Source organism: Papio anubis, chromosome 2, assembly GCF_008728515.1.
Source record: "Papio anubis isolate 15944 chromosome 2, Panubis1.0, whole genome shotgun sequence".
NCBI classification, from domain to species: domain Eukaryota; kingdom Metazoa; phylum Chordata; class Mammalia; order Primates; family Cercopithecidae; genus Papio; species Papio anubis.
This window is the reverse complement of record NC_044977.1, coordinates 26,745,481-26,770,661: the sequence shown is the minus strand read 5'-3', so window position 1 is coordinate 26,770,661 and position 25,181 is coordinate 26,745,481. Positions and strand designations below refer to the sequence as shown.

The following is a 25,181-nucleotide window of genomic DNA, read 5'->3' as shown; positions in this document are numbered from 1 at the left end:
CACTTTGGGAGGCCGAGGCGGGTGGATCACGAGGTCAGGAGATCGAGACCATCCTGGCTAACATGGTGAAACCCCGTCTCTACTAAAAATACAAAAAAAAAAAACTAGCCGGGCGTGGTGGCGGGCGCCTGTAGTCCCAGCTACTCGGAGGCTGAGGCGGGAGAATGGCGTGAACCCGGGAAGTGGAGCTTGCAGTGAGCCGAGATCGCGCCACTGCACTCCAGCCTGGGCGACAGAGCGAGACTCCGTCTCAAAAAAAAAAAAAAAGAAAATAAAACTTCAGGACAATATTACTGATGAATATAGATGGAAATATCCTCACCAAAACATTAGAAAACAAAATTTAACAGCACATTAAAATAGTTGTACTTTACAACCAAGTGGGATTTATCCCTGGGATGCAAAGATGTTTCAACATATGAAAATTAATTAGTGTGATATACCACGTTAACAAAATGAGGATGAAAATCACTTGATGATCTCAATAGATGCAGAAAGAGCATTTGACAAAATTTGGCATCCTTTCATGATGAAAATACTCAAAAAAAATAGGAATAGAAGAAAATTACCTCAACATAAGATGAGTCATGTGTGAAATGTCCATAGCTAACATCATAATGAATAGTAAAAAAATGGAAAGCTTTTTTTCTAAGATCGTGAAGAAGAAAAAAATGCCCATTTACCACTTTTATTCAACGTAGTTCTAGAAGTACTAGCCAGAGCAACTAGGCAAGAAAACATAAAAACATAAAAAGAATGGAAGACGTAATATCTCTGTTTATAGATGACATCATCATATACATAGAAGACATCATCATATACATAGAAAATCCCAAAGATTCCACAAAAAGCCTGTTAGTACTAATAAGTAAATTCAGCAAAGTTTTGGGATCCAAAATAAACAAAAAATCAGTTGTGCCTCTATACTTTAAGAAAAAACAATCTAAAAAGGAAATCAATAAAGCAGTCACATTTCCAATAGCATCAAAAATAATAAAATACTTAAAAATAAATTTTTTGAAGGAAATGAAAAATTTGGACACTGAAATCTACAAAACAGTGCTGAACGAGATTACAGAACACAAATAAATGAAAAGACATCCATGTTCGTGGATTGGAAGAACTAATATTGCCCAAGTATCCATACTACCCAAAATGGTCTATAGATTAACAAAATCTCTACCAAAATCTCACTAATATTTTTTTTCAAAAATGTAAAAAAATCCTAAAATTTATGTGGAACCACAAAGGAACTTAAATAAATAAAACAGTCTTGATAAAAAAGCTGAAGCTGATGACCTCACATACTCTAATTTTAAAACATATTATAAAGCTACAGTAATCAATATGATATGGTACTGGAATAAATTCAGACCTATAGACCAAAGCAACAAAATAAAAGAGCCCAGAAATAAACCCATAAATAAACCCATGTATATGTGGTCAAAGAATCTTCTGCAAGGGTGCCATAGAGAAAAGATAGTATTGTAAAATGATACTAATAAAACTGGATATGCACATGTAAAAGAATGAAATTGGAACCTTATCTTGCACCATTCACAAAAATCAACTCAAAATGGATTAAAGACTTAAATGTGAAATCTAAAACTATAAAATTTCTAGAAGAAAACATAGGAGAAAACTTAGTAACATTAGCCTTGGCAATTATTTCTTAGATCTGACACAAAAAGCTTAGGCAACAAAACAAAAGTGGGCAAGTGAGAGTATGTCAAGCTACATCAAAGGTTTTGCACAGAAAAGGAAAAAAATAATCAGATTGAAAAGTCAACCTATGGAATGGTAGAAAATATTTGCAAAACCATGAACAGAATGAAGAATCTGTTATATCTGATATGGGGCTAAAATCCAACATATATAAGGAATTCCTACACACTCACACACACACACACACACACACACACACACACACACACACACTAAAGTAGGCCAAGATCTTTGACACACAAGTGGCCAAGAAGTATATGAAAACATGTTCAACACCATTAATCATCAGGGAAACATAAATCAAAACCACATTTAGATATCACTTGTACCTGTTAAAATGAACATGACAAGAAAAATTGAAAGTAGGTGTTGGCAAGAAAGTGGAGAAGTTGGAATCCTTGTGCACTGTTGGTGGTAATGTGAAATCTTGCAATCACTAAAGAAGCAGTGTGGAGGTTCCCAAAACAATTAAAAATAGTGTTATCATATAATTGAGCAATCCCACGTCATCTAAAGCAATTGGAAGCAGGATTTTAAAGAAATATCTATACTTCTGTGTTTATTACAGGATTGTTTACAATAGCCAACATCAATAGGTGAATGGAAAAATAAAATGACTCTTTTTTTTTTTACTTAAAATAATGTCTGAGGGATTCATTCATGTTGTTGAGAGTCTCAGTAGGGTTTTTTGTTGTTGCTGTTAAATTGCTGAGCAGTGTGAATATGATACAAACATAATTTGTTTTTCTACTATCCTCTAGATAGACATTTGTGTTCTTTGCAGTTTTGGCTACTATGAATAAATCTGCTATGTAAATTTATGTACAATTCATTTCATGAGCATATGCTTTTAATTTTCTTGGATAAATGCCTAGGAATTGCTAAGGCATGGACAAACCATATGTTTAAATTTATAAAAAATGGACAGTTTTCCAAAGTGGTTGTACCATTTTTTACTCCCACTCACAAATTTTGAGAGTTTTATTTATTCTACATCCTTGTAAATATTTGTTGTTGTCACTCTTTTATTTATTTATTTATTTTTATTTTTTGAGACAGAGTCTTGCTCTGTCACCCAGGCTGGAGTGCAGTGGTGTGATCTCAGCTCACTGCAAGCTCCACCTTCCGGGTTTACACCATTCTCCTGCCTCAGCCTCCTGAGTAGCTGGGACTACAGGGGCCTGCCATCACACCTGGCTAACTTTTTATATTTTTAGTAGAGACAGGGGCTTCACCATGTTAGCCAGGATGGTCTCGATCTCCCGACCTTGTGATCCTCCCACCTCGGCCTCCTAAAGTCCTGGGATTACAGGCATGAGCCACCACGCCATGCCTTGTTGTCGCTCTTTTAAAAAATGTTTTGTTTAGCAATTCCTGGATGACTAATGAGAATTACCATTTTTAATGTGCTTATTTGCTGTTCCTATATCTTTTGTAAAATGCCTTTCAAGTTAATTTCTTTTTCATTTTCCATTTGGTTGATATTTTTCCTATTGATTTTTGGAAGTGTTCGGTATATTCTAGATATGAGTCCTTTGTCAGCTACTTATTACAAGTATTTTCTTCCAATCCTTGGTTTGCTTATATATTTTAACATGTTTTAAAATAATATGTCAAGTATTTTATTTAACATATAAATGAGGTAACTGGTAAGATTTTTTTTTTTTTTTTTTGAGATGGAGTCTTGCTCTGTCTCCAGGTTGGAGTGCAATGGCACAATTTCGTCTCACTGCAACCTCTGCCTCCTGGGTTCAAGCGATCCTTCTGCCTCAGCCTCCCGAGTAGCTGGGACCACAGGTGAGTGCCACCATGCTCAGCTAATTCTTAGTTTTTCAGTGGAGACAGGGTTTCACCATGTTGGTCTTGATCTCCTGACCTCATGATCCACCCGCCTCGGCCTTCCAAAGTGCTGTGATTACAGGCGTGAGCCACCTCAGCCGGCCACTGGTGAGAATTTTTAACTGGTTCATATGAAATTTTGGATTAGTCATTCTGCAGGGGATTGATTTCAGCACTCCTTGTGAATTCCAGAATCCATGGATGCTCAAGTCCATTGTACAAAAGGGTGTATTTGTGTATAACCTGCATGCATCCTTCCATATACTTTAAATCATATTTACATTACTTATAATACCCAATACAATGTAGATGCTCTACAAATAGTTGTTATACTATATTTTTAAATGAAATATGTATTATTTTATGGTTGTATTATTTTTTATTTTAAAAATATTTTCTATTTGTAGTTGGTTGAATCCACTGATATGGAACCTGTAGATACAGAGAACTAATTGTGTAGAGGTTTATATTCTCTACTGAACAAAATTCATTTTCATTATTATGAACCAAGATCATTTTATTGCTAAGAATTATTTTAAAGGCTATTGGTTTTCTACAAGTTAATCACTACCTCTGTGGAGTTACATAATTACCCAGTCAATAGAAAGATGAGAGTTTCATGCCCCTGTAGAGTCAAATAATTTTTAGGGGGTCTACTAGGCAATGCCTAGTACTCCATTAAAAAAATCCCTGGCACACTCTTTGGTCTATTTTCAAGTCTTGGACATTTTCTTTCCAGCAGTATTTCCCTCTCTAATCCCCTATGACCATCAATAATCTTAAAGATTATTATTTTTTCCCTTTTATTTTTAGTTGACATATAATAAGTGTACCTATTTGTAGGATTCAGAGTGGTATTTTGATACTTTTATACATCATGTAATTATCAAAGAGGGTAATTAGCATATTCAACCCCTCAAACATTTACTATTTCTTGGTGTTGTGAACATTCAAAATTCTCTCCATCTAGCTTTTTGAAAATATGTAATAAATTATTATTAACCATATGTACTGTACAGTGCTCCAGAGCACCAGACTCATTTTTTTATCTAGCTGTAATTTGGTATCTTTTAAACAGTCTCTCCCCATTCTCTCCTCCTCCTTACCCTTCCCAGCCTCTAATACTCAGTTGTACTCTATACTTCCATGGACTCAAAACAGTTTTCTTGTTTTCACATATGAGTGAGAACATGTGATATTTATCTCTCTGTGCCTGACATACATTGCTTATCATAATGTTCATCAGGCTTACCCATGTTGCCACACTTGACAGGATTTTATTCTTTTTTATGGCTGAACAGTATTCCATTGTGTATATATGCCACACTTTGTTTATCCATTCATCCATCAATGAATATTTAGGTTGATTGCATATCCTAGCTATTATGTATATTAAGTACTACAATAAACATGGCATTGCAGATATCCCTCTGAGATACTGATGTATTTTCCTTTGAATAAATATCCACAAGTGGGATTGCTGGATCATATGGTAGTTACATTTTCAGTTTTTTGAGAAACTACCATACTGTTTTCCACAATGCTGTATAAATTTACATTTCCACCAATGGTGTATGAGCTCCATTTTCTATGCATTCTCACCAGCATTTGTTATTTTCTGTCTTTTTGTTAATAGCTATTCTAACTGGGGTGAGATGATATTGAGCCTGGAAGACATTATGTTAAGCAAAGTATGTCAGGCACAGAGAGATAAATACCACATATTCTCACTCATATGTGAAAACAAGAAAACTATTGATTTGCTTTTCCCTGAAAATGACGTTGAGCATTTTTTTTATGTTTGTTCGTTATTTGTATGTTTTCTTTTGAGAAATGTCTATTCAGTTCCTTTGCCCACTTTTTAAAGTGACTTTTTATTTTTATTTATTGCTATTGAGTTGTTTGGGTTCCTTGTATATTCTGGATATTAGTCCCTTGTCAGATGAATAGTTTGCAAATATTTATTCCCATTATATAGATTGTCTTTTCACTTTATTGATTGTTTCCTTTGTTGTGCAGAAGATTTTCAATTTAATACAGTCCTATTTAACTATTTTTGTTTTTGTTGTCTATACTTTTTAATTAAAGTCTTAGGCATAAAGTCTTTGCCTAGACTAATGTCCTGAAGTGTTTCTTCTGTTTTTTTTCTCTAGTAGTTTCATAGTTTTGTGTTTTGTGTTTAAGTGTTTAATCTATTTTTAGTTGATTTTTGTACATATTGAAAGATAGGGATCTAGTTTTATTCTTCTGCATATTGATATCCAGTTTTCCCCATACCATTTATTAAAGAAAATGTCCTTTCCCCAGTGTGTGTTCTTGGTTCATTTGTCAAAAATCAGTTGACTGTAAACATGTGGATTTATTTCTGGGTTCTTTATTCTGTTCCATTGTTCTGTGTGCCTATTTGAATACCAAGACCATGTTATTCTGGTTCAGTTTTTTTCTCTTGCTTAGTATTGCTTTCACTATTCAGAGTCCTTTGAGGTTCCACACAAATTTTAGGATTGTTCTTTCTATTATCATGAAGAATGTCATTGATATTTTGATAGGGATTGCACTGAATCTGAACATTGCTTTAGACAGTATGGTCATTTTTAACAATATTAATTCTACGAATCCGTGAGCATAGGATGTCTTTCCATTTGTTTGTGCCCTCATTTTTTTTTTTCATCAGTGTTTTGTAGTTTTCATTATAGAGGTCTTTCATCTCTTGGTTAAATTTATTTTTAGGTATTTTGGGTAGATATTGTAAAGGCGATTGCTTTCTTAATTTCTTTTTCAGTTACTTATTGGTGTATAAAAATTCTACTGATTTTTGCATGTTGATTTTGTAGACTGCAACTTTACTGAACTTGTTTATCAGTTCTGAGAGGGTTTTGGCAAAAGTCTCTAGACTTTTCTACATATAAGATCATGTTGTCTGCAAAGAGGGATAATTTAACTTCCTCTTTTTTCAATTTGGATGACTTTTATTTCTTTATCTCACCTAATTGTTCAGGCTGCCAGTATTGGAATATATTGAGTAAGAGTGGTAAAGTGGGCATCTTTGCCTTGTTCAAGTTCTCAGAGGAAAGACTTTCAGCTCTTCACCATCGAGTATGTTAGCTATTTACTTGTCTTATATGGCTCTTATTATGTAGACATATGTTCCTTCCATGCCTAATTTGTTGAGGGTTTTTATCATGAAGAGATGTTGAATGTTGTCACATTCCTTTTCTGCATCTATTGAGCTGATCATATGGATTTTGTCCATCATTCTGTTGAAGTGATGTATCACATTTATCAATTTACATATGCTGAACCGTTCTTGCATACTGAGATAAATTCCACTTGTTCATTTTGTATAATTCTTTTAATATGCTGTTAATTTGATTTGCTAGTCTTTTGGTGAGGATATTTGCATCTATATACATTAGGGATATTGCTCTGTACTTTCCTCTTTTCTGTTTTGTTCATGTCTGGTTTTGGTATCATGGCAATGCTGACTTGTAGAATGAGTTAGGAAGAATTCTCTTCTCTTCCATTTTTGGGAATAGTATGAGAATTGGTGTCCTTTAAAAGTCTGGTAGATTTCGGTGGTAAAGCCATCTAATCCTGAGCTTTTCTTTGTTGGGAGACTTTCCAGTACAGATTCAATCTTGTTACTCATTACTAATCTGTTCCGATTTTCTATTTCTTTCTGGCTTCAATATTGGGAAGTTGCATATGTCCAGAAATTTATCCATTCCTTCCAGGTTTTTAAATATTTGGCTTGTAGTTGTTTCTAATAGTTTTTAATGATGCTTTAAATTTCCATAGTATCAGTCATAATGTCTCCTTTTTTGTTTCACTTATTTGGATTCTCTCTCTTTTTTCTTGGTTAATCTAGCTAGTGGTTTATCAATTTTGTCCATCTTTTCAAAATACAACTTTTCATTTTGTTAATCATTTGTATTGTATTTTTTGGTCTCTATTTCATTTACTTCTCCTCCTATCTTTATTGTTTTCTTCCTTCTACTTTCAGTTTGGTTTGTTCTTGCTTGTCTAGTTCCTTGAGGTGAATTTTTAGGTTGTTTATTTGAAATCTTTCCACTTTCTAGTGTATGTATTTATTGCTATAAACTTCCCTCCTTGTGCTACTATTGCTATAACCCATAAGTTTTGGTATATTGTGTTTTCATTTTCATTTATGTCAAGAAATTTTAAAAATTTAAATTTGTTCTTAATTTCTTTATTGACCCAAAGGTTGTTCAGAAGCATGTTGTACAATATCCATGTATCTGTACAGTTTCCAAAGTTCCTCTTGTTGTTGATTTCTAGTTTTATTCTATTGTGATTTGAAAAGACTTGACATGCTTTCAGTTGTTAAAAATTTGTTGAGACTTGCTTTGTAACCTAACATATGGTCTATCTTGGAGAATGTTCCATGTGCTGATGAGAAAAATGTGTATTCTGCAGCTGCTGGATGAAATTTTCTATAAATGTCTTTTAGATCCATTTGATCTAAAGTACAGTTTAAATCCAATGTTTCTTCATTGATATTTTTGTCTAGATGTTGAAGTTCTCAACTGTTGTTTTAGTAGGATCTCTCTCTCTTTTTAGCTCTAAGAATATTTACTTTATATATCTGGATGGTCTTGTGTTGGGTGAATATATATCTTTATAATTGTTGCTTCCTTTCACTGAATTGATCCCTTTGTCATTAAATAATGACCTTCTTTGTCTCTTTTTATGTTTTTGCCAAAGGGGATATGCACATTAGCCCTGCCTCCTATCTGCCATCTTCTTCAAGTGCATTTTGTGTGTTTTCATGATAGTAGATTTTCGTTTTTGCTTTCAGGTATAGGACTCAAGCATTTCTTTTCTTTTCTTTTCTTTCTTTTTTTTTTTTTTTTGATACAGAGACTGGAGTGCAGTGGCGCAATCTCGGCTTACTCACTGCAAACTCCGCCTCCCGGGTTCATGCCATTCTCCTGTCTCAGCCTCTCAAGTAGCTGGGACTACAGGCGCCTGCCCGGCTAATTTTTTGTATTTTTAGTAGAGACAGGGTTTCACCATGTTAGCCAGGATGGTCTTGATCTCCTGACCTCGTGATCCTCCCGCCTTGGCCTCCCAAAGTCTTGGGATTACAGGCGTGAGTCGCCGCGCCCGGTAGGACTCAAGCATTTCTTATAGGGTTAGTCTAGCGGTAATAAAAAAATATGGAATGCTTTACAAATTTGCATGTTATCCACTCACAGGAGCTATGCAAATCATCTATCATTTTAATTTTAGTATATGTGCTGCCAAAGTGGTCACTAAAGCTTATTCTTGACCACACACAAAAAAGTCAAGTCCCAACAGATATTGCCAGATTACTTATTTAGGAACACTTGTGGTGTTAATTATATGTGTCTCATTGATTTTTTCCATAAATCTAGAGTTGTATAATATATAGTAACTACTAAGTCTAAAGGATTTATTTCATCTCAAAATATTTATAAGGCTTCTTGGATTGGAATTCTTAAGTCCTTTATTAACTGCTAGCTGTGAACCAAATATTCCCGGCCCAAAAAATTATACCTTGAAATCCTAACTCCACAAATAATGGTATTAGGTGAGGCCTGTGGGAGGTGACTGGGTCATGATTTAGTCCTCATGAATGGGATTAGTGCCCTTATAAGGGTCTAAAGAGACCAGAGTTTTCGCTTCTGCCATGTAGTGACACAACAAGAAGATGACTATCTATGAGCCAGCAATCATGTCCTCACCAGACAACAAATCTTCTAGCACCTTGATTTTGGACTTCTCAGCCTACAGAACTGTGAGAAATAAATTTCTGTTATTTATAAGCTACCTGATTTATGGTCTGTTATTATAGCAATCTGAATGAACTAAGACGTTGCATTTCTATCTTGAAACTAGGAAGCAAAGCCCCAAAACTCTCTCTACCAGATTTTACCTCCAGTATTTATAGATTGGATGAATTCCTTTTCCTAGCAATTCCCAAGTTTTGTTGTAGTTCCTGGTCTGCTGAGTAACCTTTTTACCACCTGGTAGACTGAGAACTTATGAACACAAGTACCAGGCCAATGTTCTTGAGAAGGCTTTGTAGGTACTGACTTTACATACGAAGTTGGAATTATTCCTCCTTAATATGGGGTTTACCATTTGTAATAAAAAAGAGTAATACAAAATCAAACACTTATTGAATCTATGCAAATAATGAATGCTTCTGTGAATCGTAAGGAGAGTATGTAAAGGTGTCTGCATTTCCAGGGGTCAGTGAGAATCAAAGTTCCTTTAAAAGTTTTCATTTTTGTTTACAAAAAATCTACTGTGGGTTAGATATATCTTAAAGAGAAGAAAAATTTTTCTCATATAGCCATAAAAATAAAACATAAATATTACCAAAATATTTCAAATATTAAACATTTAAATTTCTCTCTTTAATTTATTCATTTCCATAAAATTAATTTTTGTTCCATTGCATCTTGAGTCAGTAGTTTACTTCATGACTGGAAAAGAATTCTTGAGACTCTCAGTCCACTGTTATCTAAAAGTAGTCTAAATAATGTCATCTTCTAAGTCTGAATTCAGGACTTTCTCCTTTGAAGTAAAATATTAGAATGATAAGTAAAATTATCTATTAAGATTTTATAGATCAAACTGGGCTCAGTGGCTCATGCCTGTAATCCCAGTAAATTGGGAGGGTGAGGTGAAAGTATCACTTGAGAAAAAAGTTTGAGAGCAGCCTTGGTAACATAGCTAGATCCAGTCTCTAAATAATAGTAATAATAATAATAACAAAAAATTTAACTGGGTCTATTGGCATGCACTTGTAGTCCCAGGTATTTGGGAGGCTGAGGTGGGAGGATCACTTGAGCCCAGGAGTTCAAGACTGCAGTGAGCCATGATCACGCCACTGCACTCCAACCTGGGCAACAGAGTGAGACTCCAACTCAAAAAAAGATTTTTCAGATCAATTTGAGGAAAATTGTATCTATAAATATTGAATCTTCTGATACATTATCATGCATATCTTTGTATTTATTTAGATTTTCTTTAAAGTATTTTTGGCAGTGTTTTGTAGTCTCAGTAGAAATATCTGGCGTATCTTTTAATTTTTTTGGTATTTAATATTTTGGATACTTTATTAGTCCATTTATATACGGATATAAAGAACTGCACAAGAGTGAGTGATTTATAAAGGAAAGAAATTTAGTTGACTCACAGTTCAGCAGGGCTGAGGAGGTCTCTGGAAACTTACAATCATTGTGGAAGGTGAAGGGGAAGCAAGGCACCTTCTTCACAAGGCGGCAGGAAGGAGAAGTGCTGAGCGAAGTGGGAAGAGCCCTTTATAAAACTATGAGGTCTCGTGAGAATTCACTCACTATCATGAGAACAGCATGGAGGAAACCGCCCCCATGATGCAATTACCGCTACATGGTCTCTCCTTTGACATGCGGTGATTCTAGGGATTATGGGAATTATAATTCAAGATGAGATTTAGGTGGGGACAAAAAGCCTAACCATATCAGATACTAACTTTTATTTCTCAGAGAAAAGTGGAAAGTAGATAATTGAGAACTATAGGTAATATAGAATAGAAAACTTTTAGCAGGACCAAACCTCATAAATAAAAACAAAACAACTTTTTGCAGCCACTCTTATTTCTTTACACCTCTGTCTTGATGCTGCTGTAATGAATGGCGATAGACTGTGTGGCTTATAAACAATACAGGTTTATTTCCCACAGTTCGGGAGGCTGGAAGTCCGAGATCAGGGTGTCAGCATGGTTGGGTTATGGTAAGAGCCCTCTTCCAGAACCCAGGTTCTACTTAATTTCTCACATGGCAGAAAGGAACAAGATAATTCTGTGGGGGCTCTTTTATTACTTTTAATAGCAAAAACTGCAAGTACTTTTGCACCAACCTAATACTTCTCCACACAAATTCAGGGATTAACTTATTCATAACTTTAATATTTTTAAGGTGAAATTTAGAAGAAGGATATTAGGGAAACAAACTACAGCCCCGATATCTGCAGTTGATATTGGGGCTAAACCTGATATTTTTCTTTTTAGTTTCCATTCTTCATTTCAAATTCACCTATCACATTGTTAGATCTCAGTAGCTTACTAACTGTTGTGACTCGATTCTTCCTTTCAGAGTGGTCTGAAACTTTGGTAATCATTTTCAGTCCAGGGCTCCTCCAAAGGTATATTTACAGCTACTGTGTGGGGCAAAGGAGTATCAGTTGTCATACAAGAAGATTACCTGGGTTCCACATGTATTCGCCCCTGTCCCCATTATGCAAACCATCTCTACTTCCCCTATTGTTCACTGTTAAATACCCTGGGCGGGCAAGAAGAGAAGTTACCATATTGCGCAGGGTATTTAACTGTGAACAATTACTGAAAATGATTACTAATAATGCTGAACTACACAAAATACTCATTTGGAGAGAAGGAATCCAAAATGTCTGGCATAAACAATAACTTGTAGTTCAGTTGAACCCTTTCTTTGTCCACTGGCAAGAGTATGCCCCCTTACTGTCAATTAATGCTTCGTATGTTTTGAAGTTGTGTTAGCAGGTGTATACCTCTTTAGTATTGTCGTTTTTTGATAAATTAACTTTTTGTCACCATGAAATGAGTAATTTTTTGTAACATTTTTTGTCTTAACATCTATTTTGTATATTGATATAGCTACTTTAATTTTCTAATAATTGTTGTTTGCCTTAGTATCTTTTCCCTTCTTTTTAACCTATTAGTATCTATAAATCTAAATATGTAAAACTGAATACTGTTTACAGGAGACATTTTAAGCATGTCTCATATAAACAGTATTTAGTTTTGGAATTTTTTCCCAATAACTTTTAACATAGTTATGGTATGATTTTGGTACAAGTCTATCATCTTACTATTTGTTTTCTACTTGTATCAGTAGATCTTTGTTACTTCAATTTAAATTTTCTACCTTTCACATTTTAAGATTTTTATGCCAAATATCATTCATTCAAAAGTTGAGATTGAAGTAACATATTGGTTGTGCTGAAGTCCAGAGAATAAAATCCCTTTCTTAGGTTATGTGATTAGAATGAGGTCCTTATCATTTCTTGTCCTTAGCATATTGTGTTGAGATAAGCCTGGGCAACAGCTATAATCATATTGAATTCCACCCCCTTTTAGCTTGTAAATATTTGAGTTGGGAGTGAGTTGCCTGCCCTTTCCAATATGTTGGTTATTCTTCAGATTCATCACCTTTAGGACTCAAAAATCCAGCCACTTTGAGAATGCACAGGATCATGTTTTCAGATCCTCCTTTACTGCAGGTCTTTTTTGCAAAATTTGAGGGTATTGTTGGTAGAGAGAATTATCCAACCAGCAATTTGTTTCGTGCTTGGGCCTTTTTTGTACTCCGATTCAGTTACATGATCATTCAAGGTGATTCTGACCTCTCCTATTTTCCATAAAATCTTTCCATCTTTAGCACCTCTCACTTTAATTTGCCATAACTAAACCAGATACCTGTGCCAAGGTGTGGAAGAATTCAGTAGGTACCAATGCCAGTTTATCAAGGCTTCTTTGAAGCATCTAATCTTCCTTAGTCATATTAAAATTTTAACTTTTCTTTGGTCTAGGTTTTTCTCATTTTTACCACAAGAACCAAGGTTTTTTTCATCTTTTACATTTTAACCAGAAGCAAAAAGATACTATATTCTACTCGGTGTTTCTTGCTGTTAGAGCTTGAGAATTTTTAGGTTATCTGAGTTTTCCGTCTTTCTGAAATAGAAATGAAAGTCACAGATTTACCTTTACAATATGGCTATTAGAGAAATACTATGTTAGGGTTTAAAACACTGATGTGCATTAAATTTACCTTTGAAGTTTATAAAAATATAGATACTTTGGTCCTATAGTGTATGATTCAAATTGTCTCAGTTTTGGGCTAAATCCAAATGAAAATTATGTGGTTTCCAAATGTATTTTCCGAAAGCCTCTGAAGGTGATTTTGACGCAAACCAGAGTTTGAGAAAAATGGTAAAGTAGTTGAATGGTGGTGTAAACATTCACAATATTTATCTATTCCTTATCCCCACTGTCCAGCATAATGATAGCAAGTGCTCTATTTGCACAAATGGATGAATGCATTTATTATGGGCAATTGGTTTTTCATGTAAATCAGCATGAGATAATTTAGACATTTTAGATGTTCTTTCAAGAAACAAAACTATAGTCATATTAGAAGACTGAATCAGTTTACTTCTTCTGATGTTTATCAATGTGCTCCTTGTTGCTTAATTCTTTGGACACCTCCTTACATATTATATTTGACCTCACTGAGGAAACTGATTCTATCCTTTCTCTTCCTAAAACAATTTTTTCCCTTGCCTTTGTTTACATCTTAATTTTCTGGTTTCTTCCTACCTACTGGCCACTTAATTTGAATTTTTAATTCTTTTTTCTTTCCCTGTTAAAATATGAAACTTCTGCTTTTGAAACTCACTGTAGTTGTTTCAATAATCTCAAGAGGTGATGTGGTTTGGCTGTGTCCCCACCCAAATTTTATTTTGGATTGTAGTTCCCATAATCCCCGCCTGTTGTGGGAGTGACACAGTGGGAGGTAATTGAATCATGGGGATGGCTACACCCATGCTGCTGTTCTTGTGATAGTGAGTGAGTCCTCACGAGACCTGATGGTTTTTTAAGGAGCTTTTCCCCTCTTGCTTGGCACTTCTTCTTCCTGCTGCCATGTGAAGAAGGACATGTTTGCTTCCCTTTTTGCCATAATTGTGAGTTTCCTGAGGTCTCCCAGTCTCACTGAACTGTGAGTCAATTAAACTTCTTTCCTTTATACATTACACAGTCTCAGGTATGTCCTTATTAGCAGCATGAGAGCACACTAATACAAGAGGGGTGCAACAAAATCCTTGCAGTGAAAGAATTAACTATAAATTAATCATCATTCCCCTCTCTTTCTCTCCTTCTCCGTGTATGTATTGCCTATGAACAGTAAACATTTATTAAGCTTTTTTTTTCTGTGCTACTTGCTGGGAATACAAAGAGTCTTTAGATACCATTCCTGGCCTTAAGGAGCTTACAAATCAAATAAATAAGAATATTTTATAATTCTGAAAGAATTCTGAGAATGCTACCCTTAGCTATGAATACAATTTCCTTCCTGCCTGAAGCTTTTATGCATTCTCCTCTTCATCCTCTTTTTTTATTTTCTTGAAAATTTGTTTTAAGGACTTAGCTGTCTTCACATATGGGAATATGTGATTAGGAGAGAGGTGAAAGGGAAGTGAGGAGGAAAAGTAAGAGAAGAAAGAAGGGTCTTAAGGCACATGACTTTCTGATTCTTTGCTGTAAATAACATAAATTCAATTAAAATACATTACAGATCCCAAGCGCATTGGCTTATACTATAATCTCAGCACTTTGGTAGCCCAAGGCCGGTGGATTGCCTTAGGTCAGGAGTTCAAGACCAGCCTGGCCAACATGGCAAAACCTGTCTCTACTAAAAATACAAAAATTAGCTGGGCGTGGTGGTGCATGCCTGTAATCCCTGCTACTCGGGAGGCTGAGGTAGGAGAATTACTTGAATCCAGGAGGCTGGGGTCGCAGTGAGCTGAGATCACACCACTGCCCTCTAGCCTGGGTGACAGAGTGAGACTCTGTCTCAAAAACAAAAACAACAACAATAAAATTACAGTATTTTAACTCTCCAAAGGATTCTTAGAATTTCATCCAATTTTATTTTGGCAACATTCCATTTTACTGTGGAAAAACTGGCTCAGGGTGTGCCTATGTGTTTACCAGACACCTTGATCCTTCAGGTTTTAAAACAGATTTCTTTTACTTAATACATTACTAATTTGATCCTAGCAACAATCCTGAGTCTTTTGGTCATAAAACAGGAAGGAGGAGTAGAATCAAGCATGTTTGAAAGGCAGAAAAGACACCCTGCTAAGTTTGAATCCTTGTTTATTTACTTGCTAGCTGTGTGACTTCCATTTAACTCTATGAGCCCATTTTTCTGTTAAATATGAATAACAATTCCTGTTAGAGTTTTGTGCCTAGCCTGTTATATTCTAAGTGTTGGTTCATTTTCTCCTTCCTCTGAATTGGATCAGTTCTTCTAAAGACAGATTATTTTTTTCTTTTTTTCATGTAAAGTAGTACTTTTCCTAAACAAAGACAGTATTTTCAGTTCTGTAACTGACCTACAGATTGGGTTGGTCCTGCATTTAGGAAGGTGGATGCTAACTACATCTTGCTTTCCACTAGTCTGGTGTGGCTGTGTTCCTTTCTTTCACCTGAGAAAAAGTCTTAGGGAACATATTATCCTGTGCAAAATTTATTTCAAAATAATACATCAAAACATCCTAGATAGAAATAATCCCCTGAAAACAGAAAAAAGGGACCTGAAATTTATTATGTGTTATGTGCCTAGGTGCACAATTTCTAATCTGGTAAGAGTTCAAATGTAACAGTTAGTGGCACACTTCACCTTATTCAGAGTGATCTAAAGCTTATCTGCCACAGGCAATAATAATCAGGATCCAATAAAAGATGTTGGAGCAGACTGAGGTATTACAGTTTCCAATTAAACTCTTTATTAAACTTTGTATTCTCTCATGATTTAGTGAACTGACTTCAGCTCTCTGTCACCTATACAACTGGTATTTGTGTTTAGCACTGCTCTGTGAGTTTGCTTACTTTCTAAGGTAGAAAAAGTCTTTGTGTAAACAGAGAGTCTCATCTTTTCTTGTAATGAAATAGTTGTAGATGATATTTTGTTTTGCAGCTAGAACAAGAAGAGAAAGAGAAAAAAGGCAATTGATATTTATTGAGCATTGGGAATATCTGGTAGGTATTTTTGAGTAAATCTACTCATGAATAATTTGCTGCATTTAATCCTCTTAACTATACTATGAGGAAGAGGTTTCTTCTTTATTGACCATTTTGTTGATGAGAAAACGGAAGCTTGGTGTTTGAATCAGTGAGCAGATGCAAAAAAACAGAAAGACCTTCCTAGCTGTTCATAAAATCATATTGCCAAGGGAAAGGTAGGAGAGATTTTATAAATGAGAATGTAGAGAACCTTATTAATAAGAACATCTTGTTTTATTACAAGGAAAAATAATATGTCTGTGCATATATGAGTCAAAAGAACTAAAATTTTTAAAACTCTAGGAGACTCTTTTACATGTAAATATTATCACCACATGAAGCATTTAACAAAGGCATGTGGACATCACACAGTCAGATGAAGTGTTCGGCACTGAGGATTAGTGATGGTGTGTCTGGAATTGGTTCCTTCTGGTGGGTTCTTGGTCTCCCTGACTTCAAGAATGAAGCTGTGGACCCTCGTGGTGAGTGTGACAGTTCTTAAAGATGGTGTATCCAGAGTTTCTTCCTTCAGATGTTCAGATGTGTCTGGAGTTTCTTCCTTCTGGTGGGTTCATGGTCTCGCTTGACTTCAGAAGTGAAGCCACAGACCTTCACAGTGAGTGTTACAGCTCTTAAAAGTGGTGTGTCTGGAGCTGTTTGTTCCTCCCAGTGGGTTCGTGGTCTCGCTGACTTCAGGAGTGAAGCCGCAGACCTTTGCAGTGAGTGTTACAACTCATAAAGGTAGCGCGGACCCAAAGAGCAAGCAGCAGCAAGATTTATTGTGAAGAGTGAACAAAGCTTCCAAAGCATAGAGGGCAACTTGAGCTAATTGCTGCTGCTGGCGCAGGTGGCCAGCTTTTATTGCCTTATATGGCCCCACCCACATCCTGCTGATTGGTCCATTTTACAGAGTGCTGATTGGTCCATTTTTACAGAGTGCTGATTGGTCCATTTTTACAGAGTGCTGATTGGTCCATTTTTACAGAGTGCTGATTGGTGCATTTATAAATCTTTAGCTTGACACAGTGCTGATTGGTGCGTTTTTACAGAGTGCTGATTGGTGTGTTTACAAACCTTTAGCTAGACACAGAGCACTGATTGGTATGTTTACAATCCAAGTAAACATACCAAGCGCTAGACAGAAAAGTTCTCCAAGTCCCCACGGGACCCAGAAGCCCAGCCAGCTTCACCTCTCAGTGGGAAACAGAGTCTGCATGTCTGCTTTCATAGAAAGATTAAATACAGATATTTATGAGATTTCAGTTAATGCTTACCTATTGTTCATTGAGAGAATGAGAGTTTAGTTTACTTGATTAGTCTGAGGCAATAAACAAGGCAGAAAAGATCCAGTAGTATGGGAAGCACAAAGAATTCTTAAGAAGCAAGTGACAAATAAGCTGATGAAAAGGAATTTGGGATGAAAGATGGAAGGTCCAGGTGCTTTCAGTGTCTCATGAAGAAGAGCATGGTTTAAAAGCATTTAGGAATCCTCAGAAAGTAGAATTTCTTTCTATGTCACTGTATTTGCTCCCTCCAAATTACTGTTCTTGGACTTTTACTGAGGCAGTCCAGCTACTCAGTAAGTAACACCTGCTAACAAAATATTTCTGTTTTCCTCACGAGCAAGGGACAATTAACTGTCTTAAATATAGTATATGCTAACAAGATATTTGTGTTTTCCTCATGAGCAAGGGAGAATTAACTGTCTTAAACATAGTATATTTGATATGTCATTCTGCATATAAAGATTTAACAATTGTGTGTTGGGACATGAATTCTCCACATAGGGCAATTTGAGTTAAACCACTAACAGCTTTATAGTCAATAGCTTAAGTGCAATATTAATGTCTTTTGTTTCCAGAATTTAAAAAATAGGTTTCAAGATACAGTGAAAGATGTAAAACCCATGATGTAAGGCAAGCATTTATAATTTAGTATAGAAACCAATGGACAGTCTAACAAAATGATATCAAATGCAAGCAGAAAAGGGATAATAAAGGAAAAATAAAACCAGAGATTTTTCAGTAGTTCTCGAAAAAATGTAAACAAATATTCAAAACATTATTAGACTGTTGAATTCATCTAACAAGTAGGAATGTTGAAATGGTTCAGCTATCACAAAAACGATCAATGAGTTGGAGAAAAGGACTTATAGGGAAACTTTAATTACAAATATAATTAGGGAAGACCTTTGTTACCACATGACTCATAACACAGATTTGAATATAGCATAGTTACATAACTCCTCAAATGAAATTTTATAATAAAATTATAAACTGCTCTGGGTAGATCATAACATGTGTGTGTGTGTGATTACTTATCTATATATAAAGATTTATTCATTTAATAGAGCATTATTAGGATAAGTTAATATGCTGTCAAAAAACGGCTTTGCAAAATTATAATAATAAAATGAACTTTCTGTTTATAAAATAGTCAAATGATGGAAGGGATCACAGAAGATGGTAATTGTGATGCCATGAGTGTGATGGAATTATTTCAGTTTTGACTCTAGACTATTAAGGAAATAAGGCCGGGCATGATTGCTCACGCCTGTAATCCCAGGACTTTGGGAGGCAAGGCGGATGAATCACCTGATGTCAGGAATTTGAGACCAGCCTGGCCAACATGGTGAAACCCTGTCTCTAGTAAAAATACAAAAATTAGCTGGATGGGATTACAGATGCCTGTAATCCCAGCTACTCAGAAGGCTGAGTCAGGAGAATCGCTTGAACCCAGGAGGCAGAGGTTGCAGTGAGTTGAGATTGCGCCCCGGCACTCCACCCTGAGTGACAAGACTGAAACTCCATCTCAATAATAATAATAATAATAGATAATAGATAATATAAGATGACATCTTGTCTCACAGAAACCTGACATTTTTAGTTTTTAGGTTGTTGAGAAGTGCCATGTTTTAATTCGATGGCCTATATTCTAATCCAGGTGTTTCAAATACACGTTCTATTATGCTATCTTGACTATCTTACATAATTGTTTCTAGACACCTCCCCTCCCCTCCGCTTTATCTATTTGCACAGTTCTGTGGATTGAGGACCAGGATTTAAATTTTAAATGTTAATCTATTGAATAGGTAGAAATGTGCTGTTCTCTGTTACTGCTCTTAAAAGAATCCATGAATTGTGAAAGGTTTTATCTCTGCAGTATAACTCTCCATTTGGAAATGACTTACATATTTATTTCTTTGGCTCTGATGATCCAAACTAAAGTATTAGCAATAAAAAATGTTTTAGGAACATAGAAATTTAATGTTATGAAAATATGTGCGTATATTGAGAGATACTGTAGCAGTGAGTATGTAATATAATTTTATGTATCATTTTAAGATTGCCATTGTAATTGTACATATTTATGGGACACAATTAATGTTTATATACATACGTATGTTATATAATGAAGAAACCCGAGTAGTTAGCATGTCTATCACCTCATATATTTATTATTTCTTTGTGGTGAAAACATTCAAAAGATTTTCTTCTAGGTGTTTTGTAATATACAATACCTTATGGTTAGCCATAGTCTCCCTACTGTGCAATAGAACACTAGAACTTATTCCTTCCCATTGTGACTTCGTACTCTCTTGTCATCTTTCTCTTCCTGCCTTTCCTCCTCAGTCTCTGGTAACCACTGTTCTACTTCCTGCATCTATGATATCGACTTTTTTTTTTCCAGATTCCACATATAAGTGAGATCATGCAGTATTTGCCTTTCTGTGCCTAGGGTATTTCACTTAGCATGATGTCCTCCAGTTTCATCCATGTTGTCAAAAAAATGGCAGAATTTCATTCTTTTTTATGGCTAAATAGTATTCCAATGTGTATATATGCCAAATGTTCTTCATTTCTTTATTTCATTTGTTGTTGTATAGTTAGGTTGATTCCTTATCTTGGCTATTGTAAATAGTGCTACAATAAACATGGGAGTACAGATATATTTTTGACATGATTTCATTTCCTTTGGATACATAACCAGTAGTGAGATTACTGGATAATATGGTAGTTCTATTTTTAATGCTTTGAGAAACCTCCATACTGTTTTCCATAGTTGCTGTACTAATTTACAATTCCACAAGCAGTGTGTAAAAGTGTTTCCTTTTCTCCAGATCATTGCCAACACCTTTTTTCTTTTGTCTTTTTTATAATAGCTATTCTAACTGGAGTGAAGTGGTATCTCATTATGGTTTTAATGCGAATTTCCCTGATGATTAGTGATGCTGAGCATTTTTTCATATGCCTGTTAGCCATTTGTATGTCTTCTTTTAAGAAATATCTAGTAATGTCTTTTGTCCACTTTTAAACTATGTCATTTGTGTGTGTGTGTGTGTGTGTGTGTGTGTGTGCCTGTGTGTTTCCTGTTGATTTGTTTAAGTTGATTTTATATTCTGGATATTAACCCCTTGTGAGACGTATAATTTGCAATTTCCTTTTTCCCCTTTGTAGAGACTGGCTTTTCACTCTGTTAATTGTTTCTTTTGTGGTGTAAAAGCTTTTCAGTTTGCTTTAATCCTAATTATTTGTCTTTGCTTGTGTCACCTGTGCTTTTTAGGTGTTACTTAAAATCCTTGCCCAACCCAATGTTATAAGGCACTTCCTCTATGTTTTCTTCTAGTAGTTCCACAGTTCTGGATTTTATGTTTAAGCCTTTCTATCCATTTCGAGTTGACTTTTGTATACAGTAAAAGGTAGGGGTCTAGTCTTATTTTTGCATGTGGATATCCAATTTTCCCAGCACCATTTATTAAAGAGACTGTCTTTTTTCCCAATATGTGTTCTCACACATTTGTTGAAAACCAGTTGTCTGTAGGTGCACAATTTTTTCCCTAGGCTCTCTATTCTGCTCCATTGGTCTATATGTCTGTTTTTATGCTAGAACCATACAGTTTTGGTTCCTATATTTTGAAATTAGGTAGTGTGATGCTTCCAGCTTTGTTCTTTTTGCTCAAGATTGCTTTGGCTGTTCATGATCTTTTGTGATTCTACATGAATTTTAGGATTGCTGCTTTTTTTATTTCTGTGAAGAATGTCATTGATATTTTGATAGAGAATACATTAAATATGCAGATCCCTTTGGGTAGTATGGTTATTTTAAGCATATTAATTCTTCCAAACCATGAACGTTTTCATATATTTTTGTACTCTTCAATTTTTTTCATCAAAGTTTTGTCGTTTTCAATGTATCTAAATTTCACCTTCTTGATTAAATTTATTCCTAGGTATCTTTATTATCGTAGCTATTATAAGTGGAATCCTTTTCTTATTTCTTTTTCAGATGTTAGTGCATAGAAATGCTGCTGATTTTCATTTATTTATTTATTCATTTTGAGACAGAGTCTTGCTCTGTGGCCCAGGCTGGAGTGCAGTGGCCTGATCTCGGCTCACCGCAAGCTCTGCCTCCTGGGTTCATGCCGTTCTCCTGCCTCAGCCTCCCGAGTAGCTGGGACTACAGGCGCCTACCACCATGCCTGGCTAATTTTTTTTTTTTATTTTTAATAGAGACGGGGTTTCACCGTGTTAGCCAGGATGGTCTCGATCTCCTGACCTTGTGATCCACCCGCCTCGGCCTCCCAAAGTGCTGGGATTACAGGCATGAGCCACCGCGCCCAGCCTGAGATGCTACTGATTTTTGTATGTTGATTTTTTTATCTTGCAACTTTAATAAATTTGGTTTTTTTTAGCTCTAACAGTTTTTTGGTGAAGTCTTTTGGGTTTTCTATTTATAAAATCATGTCTGCGAACAGTAACAATTTGACTTCCTTCTATTTAATTGAATATCTTTTATTTCTTTCTCATGTCTGATTGCTCAGGCCAGGACGTCCAGTACTATATGGAATAGACATGGTGAAAGTGGGCATTCTTGTCTTGTTCCTATTCTTAGAGGAGAAACTTTTTAGCTTTTCCTGGTTCAGTGTGATGTTAGCTATGGGTATGCCATATATGGCCTTTATTATGTTGGGGTATGTATCTTCTGCACCAAATTTGTCAAGAGTTTTGTTTTTTATATCATGAAGAGCTGCTGAATTTTGTCAAAGGAATTTCTGCATCTATTGAAATGATCATATGTTTTTTTTTATTTTTTCCTGTTAATGCAATATATAATGTTTATTGATTTGCATTTGTTAAACCATGCTTGTGTTCTTGACATGAATTCCACCTGATTATAGTGAATGATCTTTTTAATCTGTGGTTGAATTCAGTTTGCTATTATCTTGTTGAAAAATTTTTGGCTATGTTTATCAGTAATATTGTCTTGCAGTTTTCTTTTTTGGGTGTGTCATTGTCTGGTTTGAGAGTCAGGGTAATGTTCTCCTCATAAAGTAAGTTTGGAAGTATTTCTTCCTCTTTGATTTTTCTGTAATAGTTTGATGAAAATTGTTACTAGTTCTTTGAATATTTGGTAGAATTCAGCAGTGAAGCCATCATATCCTGGGCTTTTCTTTGATGGAAGACTTTTTATTACTGATTCAATTTCCTCATTCATTATTGGTCTTTTCAGAGTTTCTATTATTTTATAATTTAATCTTAGTGGGTTCTATGTGCCCAGGAATGTATCCATTTCTTGTATGTTATCAAATTTGTTGGAGTATAGTTTTCATAATAGTCTTTTATGGTCCTTTGTAGTTATGTGCTATCAGTTGTAATGTCTACTTTTTAATATCTGATTTTATTTGTCTTTTCTTTTTTATTCTTAGTCGGTTTAGCTAAGGGTTTGCCACTTTTGTTTTTTTTTTTTTTTAAAAAAAACTTGTTTCATCAGTCTTATGAATTCTTTTAGTCTATAATTCATTTATTTCTGCTCTGAGCTTTATTATTTCTTCCTTTCTATGTATTTTGTATTTGTTTTCGTTTTCTTTTTTTTCTAATTCCTTGAGATGCACTGTTAGGTTGTTCATTAGAAATCTTTCTTCTTTTTTGATGTAAGTGTTTATTGCTATCAACTTCCCTCTTAGAACTGCTTTTGCTGTGTCCCATAGGTTTCGGTGTAATGTTTTAACTTCCACTTTTATTTTAAGTATTGACCCACTGGTTATTTAGGAGCATGTTGTTTAATTCACATGTATTTGTAAAGTTTCTGAAATTTATTTATTCTTGATTCATGTTTTTATTCCATCGTGGTCAGAAAATATACTTGATATGATTTCAGTGTTCTTATATTTGTTAAGATTTGTTTTGTGTTTTAACATATGTTCTATCCTGGATAATATTCCATGTGCAGTTGAGAAAACTGTGAATTCTGCAGATGTTGGACAGAATGTCTCTTAGGTCCATCGAATCTATGGTCCCTTTGATTTATGGTCCATTTAGCCTGTGGTCCTTTTGGTCTATGGAAAAGTTCAAGTCTGATATTTCTTTCTTGATTTTCTTTTTAGATGATCTGTCCATTAAGAGTGCGATGTTGAAGTCCCCCACTATTATTGTATTGCTGTCTGTCTTCCATTTTAAATCTATTAATGTTTGCTTTATATGCCTGGGAGCTTTGGTATTGGGTGCATAGATATTTATAGATGCTAGGTATTCTTACTGAATTGACTCCTTTATCATTATATAGTGACCTTCTTTATCTCTTTTTGTAGTCTTTAATTTGTAGTCTATTTTGTCAAATGTAAGTATCTACTCCTGCTTGCTTTTGGTTTCTCTTTACATGAAATACCCTTTTCCATTCCTTCACTTTCAGTGTTTGTTAGTCTTTAATGGTGAGGGGTGTCTCTTGTAGCCACTATATAGTTGGGTATTTTAAAAAAATATTTATCCAGTTACTTTATATATTTTAATTGAATAATTTATTTACATTCAAGGTTTTTGTTGATAAATAAGGACCTACTCCTGTCATTTTGTTAATTGTTTTCTAGATTAGACGACATTTTTTCTAAAACTGTTTATAAACAGTTTGATTATGATGTGCCTCAGAGAGGATCTTTTTGGATTGAATCTGATTGGAGACCTTTGAGTTTCCAGGAGAATACAGATGTGGATCCAATGTCCAGTGTTTGTTAATTGTTGTTTTGTAGATCCTTTGCTTCTCTCTTGTCATTTATCTGTGCGGTTTGTGGGGTTTTTTTGTGGTTTTTTTTGTTTTGTTTTTGGTACTAAGCTTTGTTTACTTTCTCTTTTTTGTATATCTGCTGTAATTTCTTTCTTTGTGATTATTATGGAACTAACATAAAGGGTCTTTTAGCTATAACAGTCATAATATAAAGTTAAGATAATAGCAACTTAACTTTGGTCACATCAAAATCCCCTAGACTCTTCTCCTCTGCCTGACAATTTATATTTTTGTTGCCTTATTTTACATCTTTATCTATTGTGTATTCCTGAACCACTAATTGGAGCTGTTGTTGTTTCTGACCATTCTGTCTTTGAACCTTCATACTAGAGGACTGAAAGATGTACATAGCACCATTACAACTCTGGGATATTCTGAGTTTGATTATAAATTTAACTTTATTGGTTAGTTTTATAGATATACATGTTTTCATGATGAAAATTATTGTTTTTCCATTTCCAATTGTAGCACTCTCTTAGACATTTCTTGTAAGGCTAGTTTAGTGGTGATTAATTTCCTCAGCTTTTTTTATCTGGAAAGGTCTTCATTTCTTTATTTCTAAATAATAGCATTGGTGAATGTAGTATTCTTGTCTAACAGTTTTTCATTTTATTTTTGGCACTTCAACTACATTATTCCATTCACTTTTGACCTGTAAGGTTTCTGCTGATAGTCTAACGGGAATTCCTTTATATGTGAC

General features: G+C 34.8%; 1 non-coding gene across 1 annotated transcript; it reads right to left on the bottom strand.

Moving 5' to 3' along the window:
• Positions 1 to 8,738: 8,738 nt before the first annotated feature.
• On the bottom strand, positions 8,739 to 8,841 carry LOC116273966. Its single transcript, XR_004182456.1, has one exon. It is a non-coding gene; the product is annotated as a U6 spliceosomal RNA (small nuclear RNA).
• Between the last annotated feature and the right edge of the window lie 16,340 nt (positions 8,842 to 25,181).